Here is a 22420-nt window from a genome sequence, read left to right on the forward strand (position 1 = left end):
AAAGATCTTAACCAACCTTAGACTGAACTCAAGAACTCAAGAAATTAAACACTACCAATCCAAATAACACAATTAAAAATGGGGTATAGAACTAAACAGAGAATTTTCAACACAGGAATCTCAAATGGCCAAGAAGCACTTAAAATTGCTCAACATTTTTAGTCATCAGGAAAATGCAAATCAAAATGACTCTGAGATTCCATCTAACACCCAGCATGATGACTAAGATCAAAAACTCAAGTGACAGGACATGCTGTAGAGGATGTGGAGAAAGGAGAACACTCCTCCATTGCTGGTGGGAGTACAAAATTGTGTAACCACTATGAAATCAATCTGGCGGTTTCTCAGAAAATTGGGAATAACTCTTCCTCAAGACCCAGCTATACCACTCCTGGGCATGTATACAAAAGATGCTCAATCATACCACAAGGATACTTGCTCAACTATGATCATAGAAGTCTTATTCATAATAGCCAGAAACAACAAAGATATCTCTTTACTGAAGAATGGATAATGAACATGTGGTACATTTACACAATAGAATATTATTCAACTATTAAAAACAAAGACATCATGTAAGTTGCAGGCAAATTGATAGAAATAGAAAAGATCATCCTGAGTGAGGATACCCAGATCCAGAAAGACACACATGGTATGTGCTCACTTATAAGTTGATATTAGCCATAAAGTACAGATAACTATTATACAGTCCACAGACCCAAAGAAGGCAAGGGAGGATGCTTGAATCTCATTCAGGAGGGGAAATAAAATTGACACCTGAAGTAGATGGAAAGAGGAAACTGGGTGGGAGGGGGGATGCGGAAAGTAGCAGGGGTGAAGACAAGGGTAAAGAAGAGTGGGGAGGGGGAGAGGGAAGTCTAGGAGAGAAAATGGAAATTGGTGATGGTGGTAGGAATACCCTGAGATAGGGTAGTTTCCCAGGAGTCTGTGGGGATGATACTAGTTGAGATTCCTAGCAGCAGGGGATATGGAGCCTGAAGAAGCCACTTTGTACAGCCTAATGGGACTTCCAGTTGGAGGAGGGAGATGCCACCCCACCCATAAAATCTTAGACTCAAAATTTTTCTCACAAGAAGTGTAGGGATAAAGATGGAGCAAACATTGAGGAAATGGCAAACCAATGACTGGCTCAATTTGAGACCATGAGAAAAAGCTAACCCTTGACACTTTTAATGACACTCCGCTATGCTTGCAGACAGCAGCCTAGCATAATTGTCTTCTGAGAGACTTCATCCAACAGTTGAAGGAAACAGACACAGAGACCCACAGCCAAACAATAGTTCAAGCTGGGGAGTATTATGGAAGAGGGGAAGGAAGGATTGAGGGAGTTGAAGGGTCAAGGACAAGACCAGAAGATTTACGTAGAAAATTAACGTGGGCCCATAGGGACGCACAGAGACTGAGCCACCAAAGAGCTTGCGTGGGCGGGACCTAGAACCCTCCACATATGCAGCAGATGTGTACCATGGTCATCAGGCATGTTCCCTAACAATGGGAGGAGAGGCTGTCTCTGTCTAGGTTGCCTGTTTTCGGATCCCTTTCCCCTAGCTGGACTGCCTTGTCTGGCCTCAGTGGGACAGGATGCCTTAGCCCCACTGATACTTAAGGTGCCAGGGTATGTTGGTACTCCTTGGAGGGCTCCCCTTCTCTGAGAAAAAGGAGAGGGAAGAACGGGGGGAGGGTGAGACTGGGAGGAATGAATGGACTGGGACCAGGCTGTGATTAAATTAAAACAAAAAAGAAGGCACAGGTAGTGAGAGCAGCCTTTCGAAGAACACTGGCTGACTTTAGCTATAGTTCAATGGGCACAACATTCTTAAAATCAAGGATGCACTCATCTCCTACTGCTTGCCGATTGGTTGAAGGGATCACTCACATTTGTCTTTAATGACAGGAGCATTTTGTCGTACAGACTATTTCAATCAAATATGAATGTGGCATTTGTTCTTGAAGAATCATTTGTAGCATGATTTCTCCAAACCATGACATTTTTAAAGAAGACTTGATGTTTTAGCTGAGTCCATGATATAGTTAAGTTACAATATAAGTGTTGTGAATAATACGTACCATTCAAAATTATCGTCCAACCACCGTTAAAAAAGCATGCAGTTTTCTGATAATTATAAGACTTTGGGACATACCATAAGCATATAAAACATTGTGGCTATTGAACAATACTTATGGCCTTGATCAATTAACAAAATTATCAAAATTATTCTTTGCCTTAGACTATGAAGACAACAGGGCAAATTGGGTTTTAGACATGGTGTAAGAAAACCAGATGTATTAATTTAATTGTTATTTTTAATCTTCGCTTTCTTGGATAATGTTCCACACTTTTTTCCATAGTCCCGTAATGACTAACTGCTTATACACACCACTTCGGTCTCTGCAAAATTCACATGTGGAAGTTCACTCAAGTGTTTTCTAGTAAATATGACAAGCTGTAACATATTACATTCGTCTTCAAATATGGCAGCCACCCTGCTCTGTTCATGTTCTCCTGACACGCCATGGTTTGACATCCTTCTCTGAGTACACACTGGTAACATCTCTACTTCTCTCTCATCCTGTCTTCTCCAAACAAAGAGAAACTTGTCTGGTTTTTTTAGCTATTTCCCACAAATACCCAAGCATTCTCAAAATGGTAATGTATTTGTTTATTTTGTTTTATAACTATACATAGGTAGAATATATTATATCTATATGTTCAAAGAAATTAATTCAAAAATTTAGAATTCAGTGATTCTTTTTTATCTGTATCTGCAGTTGGAATATTAGATTTACTTGTTCCTGCAATAAATTCTACCCAACCATGATCTCCCTATCCATAAAATGAAGTACAACAGTGACACTATATTTAGATTCTGTGGCTGTATAAAATTAATAAAATATTAAACCCTGATTAGTATAAATGCAGTTGTCAATCTACTTTAGAAATATGGCTAAGGAAGATTAGAAACTATGTGAACATTCTATGTTACTATAAAATCTCTTGTTTCGTTATTGCAAGTTGACAAGTATTTTGTAAATTTATTCTGTTTGGAATCGATATTTTCAAGTAAAAAAGCCATAAAATATCTGTTTTCCAAGAATGTCACAGATACACAACAAAATTTAGTTCGCTGGGGGAATTGTAATGCTGGGTTTTCTTGCTTGGATATCGAAGTGTGTCAGGTATCTATCACCAAGAAGGTGTTTTACACTAGTGTGAGTTTCTTTAGAAGAATCAGGTCATCAAATGTTTCACACGCAGGGCAGGCAGGGCCTGTGCTGTTCAGCAAGCACCCAAACTTCATCTTCCCTTTGCCTCAGACATGCTTTACAGACTCTGTTACCTAATGCCAGGAGCACTGAACCCTGGAAGAAGCTGAAGTAAAATGTTGACATGAACAGTCTCCCTCCAGGGTACAGTCAAGATTGTCTTTCTCTGTCTTTGAGATCTGTGTAGACTGAACTAACTCGTTGGAATTGTCCAGTTTAAAGTACCGTGGGAGCAGGCAAATGAGTTTTGCATCTTGAATTCTTCATTTGCATGCTAACAAGATGAAGCCTAGCATTTGTTTGCATTTTTGGACAAGTGTGCTCTATCCTTAAAGTGTGCCACAAAATGTTCTTTTATTATTTATGTCTGGCAGGTCTGAAACCACCAGTCCTATGGCAGTTTTATATGGTTGCTTCATAGAATTAGGTAAAAAGAAATTCTTACATAAAACAAAATCCCAAGAAGAAATTAAAGCATGTAAAGAAGCCTGCTCTGCTTTCCAGACTTTGAACATTCCTTCCATTTTGGAATCCTTCATTGATTTCAAAATTGTTACGTTTCAAAAACAAAAAGGCATTAGCAATTTATAGCTATTTAAGTAGAAAACAGTACCGAGTATAGACAAATTTTAGGTTTCCAGGCCCGAAAATAATTGCCTCAAGGGTCAGCTGGAAATAGTTTTCCTCCAACAGTTTTGCAGCCTGAACCACTGGTGAGGGAGGCCCTGCTGTGTGGAGATGATTCAGCTAATACCTCAGACCCTGGGAAAAGACACGACGCCTTATTTTCTGGACCAGTGACCTGGCCCAACATGGGGTGGTAAAAGTGATCCTATGCCTTGAGCTATGAATCCTCAAGTGCAAAGGGGACTGATTTAGAAACACTGTATACCCCAGAAATGATTGCTTAGGATCAGCGTGATTATGATAGTACCGTAAAATATACATTTCTTTATCACACTCTAGTGCTTTTCGACCTCAGAGTGTGCGGTTACCGCCTGTTTTAATAACAACGTTTTATGACATCCACTGAAGTGTTAGAGGTATCTTTTTCTTATTCCACACGTTATTTTTGAATCAAAGAACAGAGCAGGAAAGGTTGCACCATAACCTGTCATTTCCATCTCTATCTATAACGGGAAAACAAGGAAAACAAGGATATTGGAAGCAGTTCGTGGATCTGAGCTCTTACTATCTGCTTAAAATGTTTTTATGTTTATTTTTCCCTTAGCACTACTGTTAGAGATGTCATTTCAAAACCTAATAAAATCCTTCCACTTAAGCCCTTTCTTCCTACAGCTCTTCATCAATCACGGCAAAACTGTGCTCTGTCATGAAGTAATTGCAAGTTGGCAAACTAAAAAGGGCATCTTTGTGTCCCCATCCCCTTATCTTTATGCAGGACAAGGATGACAGCCAATTTATTAGTTGAGATACTGTTAAACTCATCAAATACGATAGAGTTTTCCCCCTTCTTGATGTTTTCTATTATGGAATCCAGGTCCTTCCTCTGAAAGGCTTGTTAAGAGATGGCTGCAGCAGCAGTGAGCTATGCATAATGATCCTCTAGGTAACAACTTTCTGCAAATGAATGCTCCGGGGCTCTGGTTAAAGGACTTTAGAAGAGAAAAGGTATGTGATCAGAAAGAAACTTGCTTACTGTTGTGATGTCTTGGAGTTGAGATTAATCCCAGTTCTTGTTTCTTTACAACCTGCTGTTTTTCCTGTATTTCCTCCAAGTTTCTTAACTCTAGTTGTGCCTTTTTTCTTAAATCTCCTACAATGTCACAAAATTAATTCTGTATCTTTAGGTTTCTGAAGAGTTAATTTCAGCATTAAATGAGGTAAAGACTAAACTGGACATAAAAAAAACTGTGAAACTAAAATATTTCTAGCATTTTATTATCTAAAATATCAGGAAGCAGAGAGAGGTACATCTCTGTGACTCCAAGGATAACCTGGTTAACGTAAGGACTTTCAGGCAAACCAGTGTTACATCATGAGACCCTTCTTAAACAAAGTAAAACAAAATCAAATTAAATCAAAATCAATCTCTCAAAATAGAAATTAAATCATAAATTCAAAATCTACTTGATACTTAGGATTATCAAATCCAAATTTCTAGTTTGATATATACATTTATTTTCAGTTGTTTCAAACTCAAACATAAAAATGTTATAATTTAATTTTTTTTGTGTGTGATAAAGAATATTTTTCTTTTCTTTTTTAAAATAATTTATTCATTATATCTCATTCACAGGATAAACACCAGAAGAGGTGGAAGAGAGTGAACAGGATGGGAGCCTACTATAGAGGGTCCTCTGAAAGGCTCCACCCAATAGGGGTTTGAAGCAGATGCTGAGACCCACAGCCAAACTTTGGGTAGAGTGCAGGGAGTCTTACTGAAAAAAATGGGGAGGAATAGATGGACATGGAGGGGACAGGAACCCCACAAGGAGACCAACAAGAGTAAAAAAAAAAAAAGAAACTTGAGTAGAGGGGGTTCTGCAGAGGCTAATGAACCAACCAACCACCCAACCAACCAACCAACCATGCATGAAGAGAACCTAGACTTAACAATTTTTAAAGAAAATTGTCCTTACATATGAAACTATAGTTTATATGATATTTTGTAATGAGAACAGAAATCTGCCTAATCATTCAATATTACCTATGCTAGAACAGGAACTATCTGGAGCACTACCTTCTTGTGCAGGCTTGTTTATCTCTGCAAACCTTCAGGCTAGGAAAAGTAAATATTAGAGAGCAACACGTTAACAGTTAAGTTTCTCTGAAGTCCCTGGGCACTAGAGCAATTAACTGTTAGGAAAACAGTGAGGTCTACTGCTTACATCACAAATCAACGACTTTGTAGCAAACAGCACAAGTGCTTAAAAAAGCAAATGTAATGATTGTCTTCTTGAATCCCTAAAGATTCAAAGCTGGAAGTAACCAGGAAACATGCATAGCCAATGTTACCGAATCAGTGCCCACCTGACACTTAGTAGGCAGTAACAGACTAGGTTCTAGGGCACACTGTTGGAGGTTTAAACAAACCTCTTCTGTGATCGTGCCCCATTTTACAGATGACAGCACTAAACACAGGAGACATGGCGCAGATCTGGACACAGCATTTGGCTGTCAGAGAAAGCTTTGAAATCTGACTCCTGATCTGTGCTGACACTAGAAAATGTCGAGAAGTTTTCTTTCAAATCCACATCTTGCTAACAGATTTTTCAACAGGAAAATAATAATTATTTCTGCTAGCAGCACAGAAACTGGATGAAATAATTAAATAACATTCTCTTGTGGATTTGGGGTTGATAAAAGCCATTGAGAGAAAATGTAACTCTTTTTCACTGCACCAGACTTCCTTCTTCTGCAAAGTAGAGAAAACCATACCTTCAGTAGGAGGACCTGGAGAACTGAGACTCATCAAGGACCCTCAAGTGCTTCCAGTCATACTCCAGGGGCTGCACTACTGAAACAGACTGTAAAGCAGATCACCTGCTGAGTTCTGCCCTGGGAGACTTCCTACTCATTTAAAACTCACAGCTGGTTTTGGCATCTTTGTCAAAGATCAGGTGTCCATAAGTGTGTGGGTTTATTTCTGGGTCCTCTGTTCGGTTCCGTTGATCCATCATTCTGTTTCTTTGCTAGTACCATGCAGTTTTTATTACTGTTGCTCTATAGTACAGCTTGAGTTCAGGGATGGAGATACATCCAGGGGATCTTTTATTGTAGAGGATTATTTTAGCGATTCTGGGTTTCTTGTTATTCCATATGAAGTTGAGAATTTTTCTTTCCAGGTCTGTAAAGAATTGTGTTGGTAATTTGATGGGAATTGCATTGAATCTGTAGATTGCTTTTGGTAAGATGGCCATTTTTACTATGTTAATCCTACCAAGCCATGAGCATGGGAGATCTTTCCATCTTCTCATATCTTCTTCTAATTCTTTCTTCAGAGACTTGAAATTTTTTTTCATACAAGTCTTTGACTTGCTTGGTTAGGGTCAGACTAAGGTACTTTACGTCATTGGTGGCTATTGTGAGGGGTGTTGTTTCCCTAATTTCTTTCTCAGCCCTTTTGTCTTTTGTATACAGGAGGGCTACTGATTTTTTGAGTTAATTTTGTATCTGGCCACTTTGCTGAAGGTGTTTATCAGCTGTAGGAGTTCCCTGGTAGAGTTTTTGGGGTCACTCACGTATACTATCATATCATCTGCAAATAGTGATAATTTGACTTCTTCCTTTCCAATTTGTATCTCCTTGATCTCCTTCATCTGTCTTATTGCTCTAGCAAGGACTTCCAGAACTATGTTGAAGAGATATGGGGAGAGTGGGCAGCCTTGTCTTGTCCCTGATTTCAGTGGGATTTCTTTAAGTTTCTCTCCGTTTAGTTTGATGTTGGCTATAGGCTTGCTGTATATTGCCTTTACTATGTTTAGATATGTGCCTTGTATCCCTGATCTCTCTAAGACTTTAAAGCTTCTGTAAAGCAAATGACACCATCATCAAAACAAAATGACTGCCTACAGATTGGAAAGAATCTTCACCAACCTTTTTTTTCTGACAGAGGGCTAATATCCAGTATATATAAAGAACTAAAGAACCTGAAAAACAGCAAACCAAGTAACCTGATTCAAAAATAGGGAACAGAGCTAAACAGAGAATTCTCTGTAGAGAAATATCAAATGGCAGAGAAACACTTAAAGAAATGCTCAACCTCATTAGCCATCAGGGAAATGAAAATCAAAATGACCCTGAGATTTCACCTTACACCCATGAGAATGGCCAAGATGAAAAACTCAAGTGACAACACATGCTGGAGAGGTTGTGGAGAAAGGGGAACCCTTCTCCACTGCTGGTGGGAATGTAAACTTGTACAGTCACTCTGGAAATCAATCTGGTGCTTTCTCAGATAACAGGAATAGCACTTCCTCAAGATCCAGCCATACCACTCCTAGGCATATATCCAAAAGAGGTTCAAGTACACAATAAGGACATTTGCTCAACCATGTTTGTAGCAGCTTTATTTGTAATAGCCAGAAGCTGGAAATAGCCCAGATGCCCCTCAACTGAAGAATGGATGCAGAAATTGTGGTACATCTACACAATGGAGTATTACTCAGCAATGAAAAATAAGGAAATCATGAAATTTGTTGGTAAATGGTGGGACCTGGAAAGGATCATCCTGAGTGAGCTGTCCCAGAAGCAGAAAGACACACATGGCATATACTCACTCACCTACTAAAATCTGTACATCTAAAGAAACTAATCAAGAGAGAGGACCCTAACTAAAATGCTCAATCCCCATCCTAAAAGGCAAGGAGGAAGGGTATCGGAAGAAGAAGAAAAAAGGAAACAAGCTAGAAACCCACCACGGAGGGCCTCTGAAAGGCTTTGCCCTGCAGACTATCAAAGCAGATGCTGAGACTTATGGCCAACTTTTGGGCAGTGTGAATGGAATCTTATGTAAGAAGTGGGAAAAAGTAAGATCTGGAGAGGACAGGAACTCCACAAGGAGAAGAACAGAATCAGAAATTTGAACACAGGGGTCTTCCCAGAGACTCATACTCCAACCAAGTACCATGCATGGAGATAACCTAGAATCCCTGCACAGATGAAGCCCATGGCAGTTTAGTGTCCAAGTTGGTTCCATAGTAATGGGAAGAGGAACTGCCCCTGACATAATCTGATTGGCCTGCTCTTTGATCACCTCCCCCTGAGGGGGGAGCAGCCTTTCCAGGCCACAGAAGATGACAATGCAGCCACTCCTTATGTGATCAGATAGACTAAGAAGGAAGGAGAGGTGGACCTCCCCTATCAGTGGACTTGGGGAGGTACATGAGTGAAGAAGGGGGTTGGAGGGTGGGATCGGGAGGGGAGGAGGGAGGGGCTTATGGGGGGATACAAAGTGAATAAAGTGTAATTAATAAAATTAAATTAAATTAAAAAAAAAAACCTCCCAGCTGGGTTATCAGCCTCAAGCTCAGCTGATGCAAGCTGTGTTCTCAGTCCCATCTCACGCTAACAGAGCATTGTGATTGCACTAATGTCTGTGTTCTCAGTCCCATCTCACGCTAACAGAGCATTGTGATTGCACTAATGTCTGTGTTCTCAGTCCCATCTCACGCTAACAGAGCATTGTGATTGCACTAATGTCTGTGTTCTCAGTCGCATCTCACGCTAACAGAGCATTGTGATTGCACTAATGTCTGTGTTCTCAGTCGCATCTCACGCTAACAGAGCATTGTGATTGCACTAATGTCTGTGTTCTCAGTCCCATCTCACGCTAACAGAGCATTGTGATTGCACTAATGTCTGCAAGAATTCTTACATGCAAGATGTTCTCTTCACTACAGCAGTGAACTGAGAGTTACAAGTTTTGAGATTAATTAATCTTATTTATTCATCAGCATTCTATTATCTAGATAGCATAAATGGGCATTACAAATAGGAAGGAAAGGATAAAATCCCAAAACATGAAAAAGATAATTAAGAGAGAGAAAAATGAAAGGCAAAATTTAATTACAGTATATACTCATCATTAGTATGTTGATAGGCATTTATCAAACATAAAAAGAAACAGGTTGGGAAACAAATTGGATTGTTTGAAAATGTGACAAAAGTAGTGTTGACTATTTGGTTTCATAAACGGAATCTGTTCACCATCAAAGCTCTCCTCAGTCCTTGAGATTCTGTTTCCTGATTCAGCAATGGTTTTATTTCATGATTAATTTCTCAAATTATAAAACTTTCCACACAACTTCATGGCCGGCATGCATCTGTGTCTGGTTTCCTGCAAATGTTTTTTATGTTGCAGTGGTACTCCATCTGTTGTTGTTGTCTATCCCAGGGTACGGAAAACGTGGGAAGTTTGGTTGACGACCGTGACTGCCAGTGGAGCTGGCTGCTGCCTGGTGCAGGCCTCCCAGCAAGGGGCGTCAGACAGAATTCAGTTGCAGAGCACATATTTCTGTGTTTTTAAGGAAAGCCAGACAGGTGGCACCCTTAGGTTTTAGCATTTGCATTTTGTCTCAAATGTCATTTCCTCTGATTTATTTCTCTGTTTACCTCCTGCTTTAGCCACTCCTTCCCCCACTAGGAACCAGTTTCAAAACATTGGAAAAATAGCTTCTTAATTTTGATTCTTAGTTTAGAATTAAACAAACAAACAAACAAACAAACAAACAAGCCCTCACCTTCACTGCCCAATTTGAGTGCCTTTTTAATTATTTATTTTTAAGGATTTATTTTTGCTTTTACTTTGAGGTGTGTGGGTGGTAAGGCTTGGGTCCTTGGAGGCTAGAAGAGGGAATCGGATCCCGTAAAGTTGGAGTTACAGGCAGTTGTGGACTACCTGATATTGGTCCGGGGACATAAACCCAAACTTTAGTTCTTAGCAATGCAGCAAGTGCTCTGAACTGCTGAGTCTTCTCTCCAGCCACTTTGTATATCTTTTAAAAAGGATTTTATTTTAGCTCCAAAAGGTTAACTATCTTCTAACTCTATGTGTAGCTTAATGTATATAAACTTATGTCTTACTTACACAGGCATGTTTGTGAGCATTAACTTGCTTACATATGTTCATATACATTAGAGAGATTGTCTTTAGCTCTAAAGAACTATTTTTTATTTTCCACATATAAATCAAAACATTATTTTTAAAGATTTAGACATAAACAGAAGCTAAATATTAAACCATGAATTGAGTTCAGGTATGTAGCTAACTGATAGCATTTGCCTAGCATTCATAGGTACTTGGGTTTAATCTGCAACACTTCCCTGGTCCAAGTGTTGGACCAAATTTGTAGATCTCTCCCACTTGCCTGTGGGAGAGCAAAATGGTTCAGCCGTTTGTCTCTGTGTTACACACTGCAACAGGTGCCTATCTGTGAGCTGGCAGTTCTGCTTCTAGGCATTAGCTGTACAGTTTCAGTAGATGGCTGCCCTGAGCCTTGTGTCTGATGCTCACAGTGCTTCCTTCATGAGAGCCCCAAACTATAAATAATTGGAATGTGTATCCACAGTATGACTACGTCACGAAATAATTCTGTGAAGGAGATATTGTGGGAAGGATTCTGTGTGTTTGATATGGATGGAGACTAAAGGTAGAAGTCCTCAGAGCTTGCTTGAGATTTGGGGGCAGCCTGATGGTGATGGAGGTATAGAAAGTTTTCGGAGGTGATGAAACATTCTAAGTATTGATATTGGACTTAAACATTTTACACGAGCTCATTAAATGAAGAGTACATAGTAATCACGCTTAGTAAAAAAAATTAAAATACAAAGAGATGCTTTGAAAGTATATGCCTGAATATAGGAAAACAGGTTAGATGACTCAGTAGTAACAGAAAAGCTTTGCTGCTCTAATGACAGATGCTGTAGAATAGAAACTCAGACATAAACCCACATGCAAAAGTGAGGTATGTTTGTTGGGGTGACAGTTTGGAGATTCTGTGTTGAGTCTGAACTGGCATTACCAGATCCTGGCTGTAATCAGTCCCATACAGCAGCCGATAGAGTTGGTATTAACCATCAGCTAGACTTAACAGGAAAAGTCCTTTCCAGCGCGGAAGCTTCTCACAGTGTAACTGTGGCAGTCAGTCCTTGCAAGTAATGTAGGCTAGGAGATGTGGAAAGAAGCTCTAGGCAACTAAGGCTTTTCTAAGTTAAAATTCAAAACTTCAGTACTGTGTACTAAGCTGTGCTTCCATACACTTACCTATAAGCATCTCCACACTTATTTACCATGAATGTGCAGGAAAGCTTTGGTGATCAGATCTTTGGTACACAATTTTGTCACAGGGTGTCCCTTCGTTTGAGGACTGTGTCTACTGTATCAAAGCTTCCCAACATTTCATTTTCCTCCCTGTTGGAAACATCTCTGAACATGTGCTCCAGAGTTCTAGAGATTGTGAAACTATCAAGGGGCTGTAGAGCCCTCTGCAATTAAACATGTAATTGAGCATTTTACTCACTATACTTGTTAATTTTATTTTATTTTAAAAACTTGATGCATACGTGCAACTGTGAAAATACAAGCATGTGTCTTAGCCCAGAACACAGGAAATGAAAAGCTACAATCTAGAGAAAAAAAAAAAAAACAGCAACATTCAACATGTTAATCTGTCTCTTATGTGACTATTCAGGCAATCATTGGATATTGATATTCTTAATTATTATATTTTCTTCATAACAATACTCTTCAACATACATGATACATACTTTGAGAATAGCCCACAAAACCTCAGTATATTTTTACAAACACAGAAGAGAGGATTATCACAGTGACATTTCAGTATTGGAATCTGTGTGTGTTTTACACTTGCTGTTTCAAATGGTCCTTGCACACAAAAAAATCTTCTTCTTTATATTTTATGAGTTGTTTCACTACTCATAAAAGTGGAGTCAAAGACATAAACTTTTCAAAGTGGAAAAACTTGAAATGCAAGGTGGTATAAGGCCAAAAAAGCAGATTCTAATTTCTTTCTTCATATTCTGATACCTATAAATGGTCTGATGATCTAATGCCAGTGTTCTACATTCTAATATTTTAAACTTAGAATACAGCTGGGTCTTGTGGTACAGGTCCATAATTCCAGATAGTCTGAAGACTGAGACAGAAAGATTTCAAAATGAAGGCTTTCCTGGGCTAGAACCCATTATCACCACGAGCTGGGGGACATAGTGAGACCACGTGTCACAGTTTTAGAAACATAAGAGGCTGGGTTATTTCTCAGTCTGCAAGCACACACCTAGAGTGTGCAGCACACTGCCTTGGTGTTTGTAGACCTCCATATTAACTTGTAAATTGGTTAGCAGTTAAGTTCTGTGTAATCATCTCTCCAAATGCAGCTAAATAAGGACAGAGGGGCACGGCCGAGTTCTCTGTGCACTGTGATTGTCCTGTATACACACCTGGCCCTCCTAAGAAAGTCAATCCAATTTATAACAACAGTTGGTGAATGAGGAATCAAACCTTCAAAAATAAACACTGTTCAGTCATGAAAGCTATAATCTCAAAATATGAATCACGTCTTTTTATGATGTAAACTGCTTACGTAACAAAATTTATATATTTCTCAACAAGACAGTTCTCTCTCTCTCTATTCTTCCACCCATGAAAGGTTGAGGATATTCAAACATCTATTGTCATCCATCTTCACAATAAATAAACATGGTTTCTAAGTCATTCCTACTTAACCTCACTGGAATAAGGAATGCCAATATTGTGGGACGCAGCTTAACATAAAGCTGCCCTACCTGCTGATTTGTGGTACACACACACACACACACACACACTCAACAGTCACACACATATACACTCACACACATACACATAGCATACACATAGTTGACACACACATAGCACAAAAATTCTTTCATGCATGCACAAAAATGCATACAAAGAGATACTCACGTGTATATACATACTCATAAACACACAGAAATGTACACATTCACATATACACAGCACATACACATACTCTCAGACACATACACACACATATACACTCACACACATACACAAAGCAGACATTTTCACATACACATTCTCTGTCACACATACATACACAATTTTCCCTCCCTCAAATATTATATTGCCTCATTAGGCTTCCTCATGCTAAGTTCTGGGTATTTTTATTTACATTTCAAATTGTCATTGGTTCAGAATTCACATATAAAGAATTATAAAGCAACACACAAAATACTGCTGTTTACTGTATCCCCTTTAACAGAGACCATTTGAGAGGTTTATTTTAAAACAGTGCTGACTTCTACACTTAGAATAGTTTTATTTAATATTTGTGAAAGAGGAAAATTTAAAGCCACCAAAGAGTTGATGGTTTATTTATAAAACTCCTTCAGCACAGCTCACCATTGAGAATGCCAAAATGAAGTTCAGTGGGATTTATGAGCAGTTTTTAGGAAATATTTCTTATTTTTACAGAATTAAGGGTAAGGATGATGTGGAAATGTCACGTCATGCATCGCTCCTGTTTAAATCATTGCACAGAGGTGCAAACTTGTGCTGTTTATAAAATCCTCTTGAGGTATCTTTGAGGTCTCCTCATGCTGCTCATTTCAGCACTAAACACCATTCACACTGAGACTCCTTCCCTAAATGTTACCTAAGTTACTCGCCTTGCACTTCATCCTGTTGCATTTACCATGAGCATTGTCTAAGCTCCGAGGCGAGCAGGGCAATTCATCTCTCCTTGTACAGCCACCACGCACACACACTGTGCCCTTTTACTGTATTCTCCAGTAATTCTTTGTCGCAAGCTAAATAGTCATTTCCCAATATGTTATTAATCTTTTGGACATCTGTGTGCTCTAGCAGAAGTCACTGGCTCCTCTGAAAAGCAGCTTTCTAATTTCCATTCTTCTTTCTACACCATAAACCCCTCCACAGAGCAGGAATGTCATTATGCAAAGCTAAGGGAGACAGAATAAAATAAAAAGACCAGCTGGGCAATAAGCTAAAATAAAATCACCAGATCAAAGGAGATGAAAAGTTAGTGTTTTAAGCACTAATATGTCTTAGGTGCTAGGAAGTGTTTGCTTCCCAGGGTAAAGAAGGCTGGAAAAATATACTGTTTGTTATGAAGCCATGGCTTTTTAACATGTCCATTTGCTTTATATCTCAAATTATTATGTTAATTTATTGCACAAAAAAAATCATATAGAGAAAAGTTACCCTTGTTTTTCAATTATAAAACACAGTAAGAATTTCTGTTCATCGTGTTGATGGGAGTACTGTGATCATGGTCAGCTGAGCTATCGTCTTCAGTAGATGCTCAGTACATGCTCTTTGGCTTTAGTTGCTTTTATACTGTAAGTGTATGAGCATCATTTACAGTTATTGTTACTGTATGAGATAGGATGTGATGTTGTTCAGGCTGGCCTTTATATACCTAAAGAGCAGGTGATGACCTCGAACCTTGATTCTCACACTTTTGTGTCCCAAGCGTGTGCCATCACAATCAGTTTAAACTGCGAACTGTACCAGGCTTTGATGAATGCTGGGTAAGCACTCTACCAACTGAGCTGTGTCCCTTGGCCACACTGTATAATTTTTATACTAAAACAAGCAAAATAATAAGATTATGAAAAGACTAGAAAAAGCATATAACAGAAAATAAAAGTTTAGTTTTCTTCAGCTTTATAAAAGTGTAACCTAAGCACAATTAAAATATCTATTTTGTATTTTTTTATGAATTTTGATGAATCATTAATGAAAAATAAGTTTAAAATACAAATTGGGTAATTTAAATTATTACAGTTCTTCTTTCTTGCCCTTCATACAACTACAGAATATTTTATAATTTTTAGATTATGTTTAATTATACATACTTATTGTTTGATGTTGCTATTTATACCTATTTTTACAGTCTTCTTAGAAATGGTCTCATTGGGACTTTTTGTCATTTCACTTCCAGTTGTGTTCAACCTTTAGAATCTTTTAAATAGTATGTCAATAAATAGATATGTACATAATTTTCTATTGATGTTTTTACTTTATGAGATAGGACTATTTTAGATATTAGTTTTTCTATTGATATATTGAAGTATTTTTGGTTTGATGATTCATTATAGAATTAAAAACTTAAATTTCATCTCACTCATCAAGATAGATTTATAGCAAAACCCCATTTATATTTCCTATGATTTCAAGCAACCAATTCACCTTCTACTTCCCTACTAATCAAACATTGTGTCTTTGCTTAAAACCCAGTGGCTGGCTCTTTGATCACCTCCCTCTGAGGGGAGAGCAGCCTTGCCAGGCCACAGAGGAAGACAATGCAGCCAGTCTTGATGAGACCTGTTCGGCTAGGGTCAGATGAAAGGGGAGGAGAATCACCTCCTTGGACTTGGAGTGGGGCATGGGAGGAGATTAGGGAGAGAAGGTAGGATTGGGAGAGAATGATAGAGGGGGCTACATCTGGGTTACAAAGTGAATAGACTGTAATTAATATAAAAAATTAAAAACAAAAACAAAAAAAAAAAAAACCCAAATCAAAGCCTGACAGTGGTGGTTCACCCCTTTAATCCCAGCACTCAGGTGGTAGAGGAAGGTGAATCTCTTGAGTTAGAGGCCAGCCTGATTTACAGAGCGAGTTTCAGGATAGCCAGGATACACAGAGAAACCCTGTTTCAAAAAACAAAACAATAGCAACAACAACCATCCAACAAATAAACAACTCCCCCAACACAAACACACACACACACACAAAACCCAAACCAAAAGAAGAACAAACCAAACCAAACAACCCACTGAGTCCAATTTTCACTGTACATATGTTCTTGGGTTTGTGGGCATTCACCCGAGCATAGTTGCCTGGTCAGGATCCACGCCTTTAAAGAAAACTGGCTTTTCAGTAGCTGTCATCTGCCAGTAGCTCCTCAGCGAGGGGAGGACTTCCTGCCAATCTCCCTTCCCCAACAATGCCAGGAAAGCTCATTTCAAAGTGGCTTAAAAATAAAACCATCATCTAAGTCACCTCTGGGGAGGATTAGCAGAACACTCAGGTCATCCAACTTTCCCTCCTGTCTTTGCTGTCATTCGGAGACTGGTGCCGTCTTCCTGGACGAGCTAAGTGTATTCCTGGTTATAAGATTTATGAGTTTTGATTTCATATTCTAACAATGTGAGAAAACCTTAGCAGAAAGTTTTTTTTTAAAAAGGCAATAAAACAAAGCTTCAAAGACTTTTAGGGCAGTGAATATCTTAATGGCCTTTTGGAGCTTGGACTGAGGCACCTGCCAAAAACCGAGACATCAAAGGGAAACACACCCAGCCCCAGCAGGGCCAGGAAGAGAACCATCACCTGGTAGAAAAGATAAGATTATTTGGCATGACCTGCACTATGTGAGTGGGTGTGGGGCGAACATCTAAAATGTCATCATCCGGTAACTATGGCTCTAGGAACTCTAAGCTTATACAAGGCATAGTGAGCCGTAGGCCTCGGTGTGGACGGAACAGCCACAGGGAAACACAGATCAGTCTTTCTGCTGCAGAGGAATTTCTTTGGTAGAGACATCACAGACCCTCCAAATACGAAGACTACCATCAATCTTTTTAAATAAAATTAATTTTAACAGGCCCATAAAAATCCCACCACTTGTCAAGAAGGACAGAAACAGAAATTAGCAAACTCAGAGACTTTTACAAATTAACTTCTGGAATATATAAGCTATGTTTAAACATTAATGAGATAAGGGCAGATCTTAGAATATGTGCGAGAGCTTCTTTTAAGGAATATGCAAGGAGTTTAAAGAATCAAGTAGTGCTTGAGTAAAAATATCTAATAACTAATTAATTTAGTTTAAATTAAAATTAATTAATGAAGTGGTTACATGATTAGAGACAGCTCTAAAAATGTTTGAAGTGAAAAGCGGGAGCAAAGAGATGAAAAAGACATGAAACTTAACATTAAAAGGAAGCAGGCAATGAACCTTTGCTTGTAATTCTAATCCGAGTAAACAGGTTATTTTTAGGAACTAATGAGTAAACTGGTGTGATTTCCCTCTCATAATCTTAGCACGTGGGTGTCTGCAGCACAATCACCGAGTTGGAGGACATCCTGGCAACAGAGGGGGGCTCTGGGTTAGATTGTTGAAAAATACAGATTTGATAGCAATAATGTGGACATTCAGGGAGCACAACTCTCTGCTGACTTAAAAGAAACCTAAACATGCAAGTGGCATAGAGCAATTGCAGCTCAACCTTCAGACGATGCTACAGCAGCTACAGAGAAACGTCAGCAGTGGACATAATTCTTAAATTGCAGCGTCTAGAATGAGGCATACCATATACTTTCAAAAAATTTAGGGACTGTGTCTGAAAACTCAGGATATGTGCTAAGAAAAAAGAAAAAGTAGAGTTGTATGTTGACAAACACTAATTTGTGGTGAAATTTGGGGCAAAGATACATTGAACTCTGACAGACAGAAAGGTGAACATTAAAGGATGGTGAGAGGGAGTGTGGAAGTATTCAAACAATGCTTTTGAATTTTCACACAGCCTTAGATAAAGAACTCTGCTCCTGTGCTTTCATGACAAACAGATGGCTTAGTCATTTCCTAAATCTCTGTAATTAGTTATTTAAAAAATAATGTCAGCGGGAATGAAAAGAAAAAGTGACACTAAGCCACAGAAACACGGAGAAATTTGCAATGGGTACAGTTCTTGAAGTCTGAGGTTTGTAAAGGAAGCTAAAAATTGAGAATGTTATTAACTGCCATGACAAAGGAAAATATCCAACAGGACTTGGTCTGGATCAGCTTTGGTTGAATCCATGTTGACAGAAACGGCGTGCCATTGGTGAGAAACAAACGCCAGAAAGCTTCACATTTTGACAGCTTCAAACTTATCCAGCTGAAGTGCAAAAACTTACAAATTATGGCATACATTTGATTTGATATGATGTATCCTTGTGATATATTCAGATATTAAAGGTTAAGACATTTGCTGATATAGATAAAAATATAGCGAGAATACAGTTAGATAAAGACAAAACACATTTAAAGAAGGAATTTTTAGATGCTAGAGTGTAGAACATTTGCCTGGTATTTACTGGGTCTGAGCCCCTCCCCATCCAAAAGACAATATTTAAGAATTAGGTCCTCCCCTATTAGTGGACTTGGAAAGGGGCAGGGAGGAGATGAGGGAGGGAGGGTGGGATTGGGGAGGGAATGAGGGATACAGCTGGGATCCAGAATTAACAAAATGTAACTAATGAGAAAAATAAAATTATGGAAAAAAAAAGAATTTAACTAACTAATGAATTGGAATCATCAAAAACTTTACATAGTGAAAATGGCTCAAAAGAAACATTGAAATACTTTAAATGTAAAATCAAAACAAAGCTACAGAGTAGAACAGAGTTATCAGTACTATAACCCTTCACACATAAAACATGTATGAAATGTAAGACACCAGTATAGGCAAATCAAAGAGGAAAGAGAATAAAACAGAAAAGATTAACACAATGAACAATAACTCCTTCTTTGCCAACTTACAAAATAGTAATGTCTGAAAGTAAAAGGAACTCTTAAATCACATAGCTCTCTTATATATTTTTCTTAAAGTGAATTTAAAATTATCTTTTATTTTGGCTAAAAATGAAAATCTTCAATTGTATTCTTTTCAATTTAACTTTCTTTTTCTTCTGGTAAAATGAGAGTGACTGGTATTCAGTGAGAGATGGTTTGAGTCACAGTACTAATGTTATAGTAGTGTCTGTCTGTCATCTATCTTTCTTCTGTTTGTCTGTTTATCTGCCCAGCATCCAGTCATCATCTCATCATCTATCTATCTATCTATCTATCTATCTATATATCTATCTATCTATCATCTATCATGTATCTATGTATCTATATATGTATGTATGAATTTTGTATATATGCACAGTATGTATGTATGTATGTATATATGTATGTATGTATGTATGTATGTATCTATCTATCTATCTATCTATCTGTCTGTCTGTCTGTCTCTCTATTATCTAGATTACCCAGTATCTGTTTATGGGTTTCAGTGCATGGAAATGCAACTTAGATGATTTCATTTAATTTTGAAAGGGAGGTTAAGGATTGAGAATTTTTGTGATGGTTTGCAACTTCAGTTTTTAAAAGGCATGCATTTTGAACATTTATTTAAGTGTTTCCCTACCATTCAATATTCCTCAATTGAGAATTCTCTGTTTAGCTCTGTACTCCATTTTTAAAATTGTGTTACTTGATTTGTTGTTATTTAGCTTCTTGAGTTATTTATATATTCTGGATATTAGCCCTCTATCATGCAAATCAAAATGACCCAGAGATTTCACCCTACACCCATCAGAATGGCTAAGATAAGAAACTCAAGTGATAACACATGCTGGAGAGGAGGTGTAGAACGGGGAACCCTCCTCCATTGCTGGTGGTAATGTAAAATTGTACAACCACTCTGGAAATCAATCTGGTGATTTTTCAGAAAATCAGATATAGTACTACCTCAAGATCCAGCTATACCACTCCTAGGCATATATCCAAAACATTATAAAGTATACAACAAGGACATTTATTCGACCATGTTCATAGTAGTTTTATTTGTAATAGCCAGAATCCAAATGTCCCTCAGTGGAGGAATGGACACAAAAATTGTGGTACATTTACACAATGGAATACTACTCACATATTAAAAACAAGGAAATCATGAAATTTGCAGGCAAATTGTGGGAACTAGAAAAGATCATCCTGAGTGAGGTATACCAGAAGCAGAAAGACACACATGGTATATACTCACTATAAGTGGTTATTAGACATATAATATAGGATAAACATACTAAAATCTGTACACATAAAGAAGCTAAACAAGAAGGAGTACCCTGGGTAAGATGCTCAATCCTCTTTAAGAAAGGCAAACACAGTAGGTATCAGAAGAGGGAGAAAACAGGAACAGGACAGGAGCCTACCACAGAGGTACTCTGAAAGACTACCCAGCAGTGTATCGAAGTAGATGCTGCGACTTATAGGCAAACTTTGGACAGAGTGCAGGGGATCATATGAAAGAAGAGGGAGATAGAAAGACCTGGAAGGGACAGGAACTCTACAAGGAGAACAACAGAACCAAAAAAAAAAAAATCTAGGCCCAGGGGTCTTTTCTGAGACTGATACTCCCACCATGGGCCATGCATGCAGATAACCTAGACCCCTTGCTCAGATGTAGCTCACGGCAGCTCAGTCTCCAAGTGGGTTCCCCAGTAAGGGAAGCAGAGGATGTCTCTGACATGAACTCACTGACTGGCTCTTTGATCATCTCCACCTGAGGGGGGAGCAGCCTTACCAGGCCACAAAGGAAGACAATACAGCCAGTCCTGATGAGACCTGATAGGCTAGGGTCAGATGCAGGGGAGAAGAACCTCCCCTATCAGTAGACTTGGGGAGGAGCATGGGAGGAGAAGAGGGAGGGAGGATGGGATTGGGAGGGGACATGAGAGGGGGCTATAGCTGGGATACAAAGTGAATAAATTGTATTAAATAATAAAAAAAAACAATAGAAAGGAAATAAGGCAAGCATGTTCTAAGATAAATAAATGTTACTTTTATAAATACAACATTTTCTATTACAAACACAAACCTAATACTCATGAAATTCATCAATTTAAAAGCAGAATTATAGTTTTTCCTTTTACTTGTATCTACACAGTGAGGCTAGTGTTTTTCCTTCAATAGAATTTGCAATTAGTTGACATATACCATATAATCTTTTGGTTCCAATCTACATTCATTCCCTTTTTGGTAAAAATTTTTAAAAACTAAGGGAATCTTTGGAAAAAAAACAAACAAACCACAGACAAATAAACCAAAATCAAGCCCATGTAACTGGCACATGCCTTACACCAGCAAGTATGTGACACTAATTGTAATTTTTTTTCCAATTACTTATCTAGTCTCACAAACCAGCTACAGTCAAGGACAGCTAAAAATGAAAACTGAATTCTTTACATCATAAATACAGAGAACAAAGAAAAGGTTAAGCAACATATGAAAAGCATGATTCACATTTCTTACTCAGCAAAACTGGGTCGCTATCATTTGGGTGAAATGATCTGCAGGAAAAACATCAGTTTCTTAAAAAAAAATCAGTGTGCATTCATTTCCTTTCTCCAACTTAGAGTTTTCCATGTTTGGATATGTAATAATATTTGGCAACTAATAAAAAATTGAAATCCAATGCAAACTGTGTTGCTTCTCATATTCAAATATTTTACAAGTTGTTGAGTCATCAAAACTAAGAGCACCTGGTGTCCTATCTGAAATGACTGTAAACACTCCAATATAGAAATCTCAAAGATGGAAAAAATCTCTTGGAAAAGAGATTGGATAAAGGGTCTAAGATTGAATCCAGCCAAAGGAAAGCCTTTGTGGAAGTAAGATGTGTCGAAGACACTAACGTGTGCCATGGAACAGAAATATCTAAAGATATTTTGCAAAGCAATGTTAGTGCTGTTTTTAAATTCCAGGTTTTTAGGATGTTTTAACAATCAAGAACATTAATTAAGAGGAGATGAAATTCTACTATCTAAATACCAGTCTAGCAAGGAGCATAGTAATTGCCATTTCAATACAATTCAACATA

At 38.2% G+C, this 22420-nt stretch overlaps 1 protein-coding gene across 1 annotated transcript in view; it reads right to left on the reverse strand.

The window, feature by feature from the left end:
- Adgrl4 (adhesion G protein-coupled receptor L4) overlaps window positions 1-22420 on the reverse strand; it is a 107593-nt gene that overhangs the window by 60327 nt on the left and 24846 nt on the right. The gene's annotated exons all lie outside the window — the stretch shown is intronic.

Source organism: Meriones unguiculatus, chromosome 10 (genome assembly GCF_030254825.1).
Source record: "Meriones unguiculatus strain TT.TT164.6M chromosome 10, Bangor_MerUng_6.1, whole genome shotgun sequence".
Taxonomy (NCBI): domain Eukaryota; kingdom Metazoa; phylum Chordata; class Mammalia; order Rodentia; family Muridae; genus Meriones; species Meriones unguiculatus.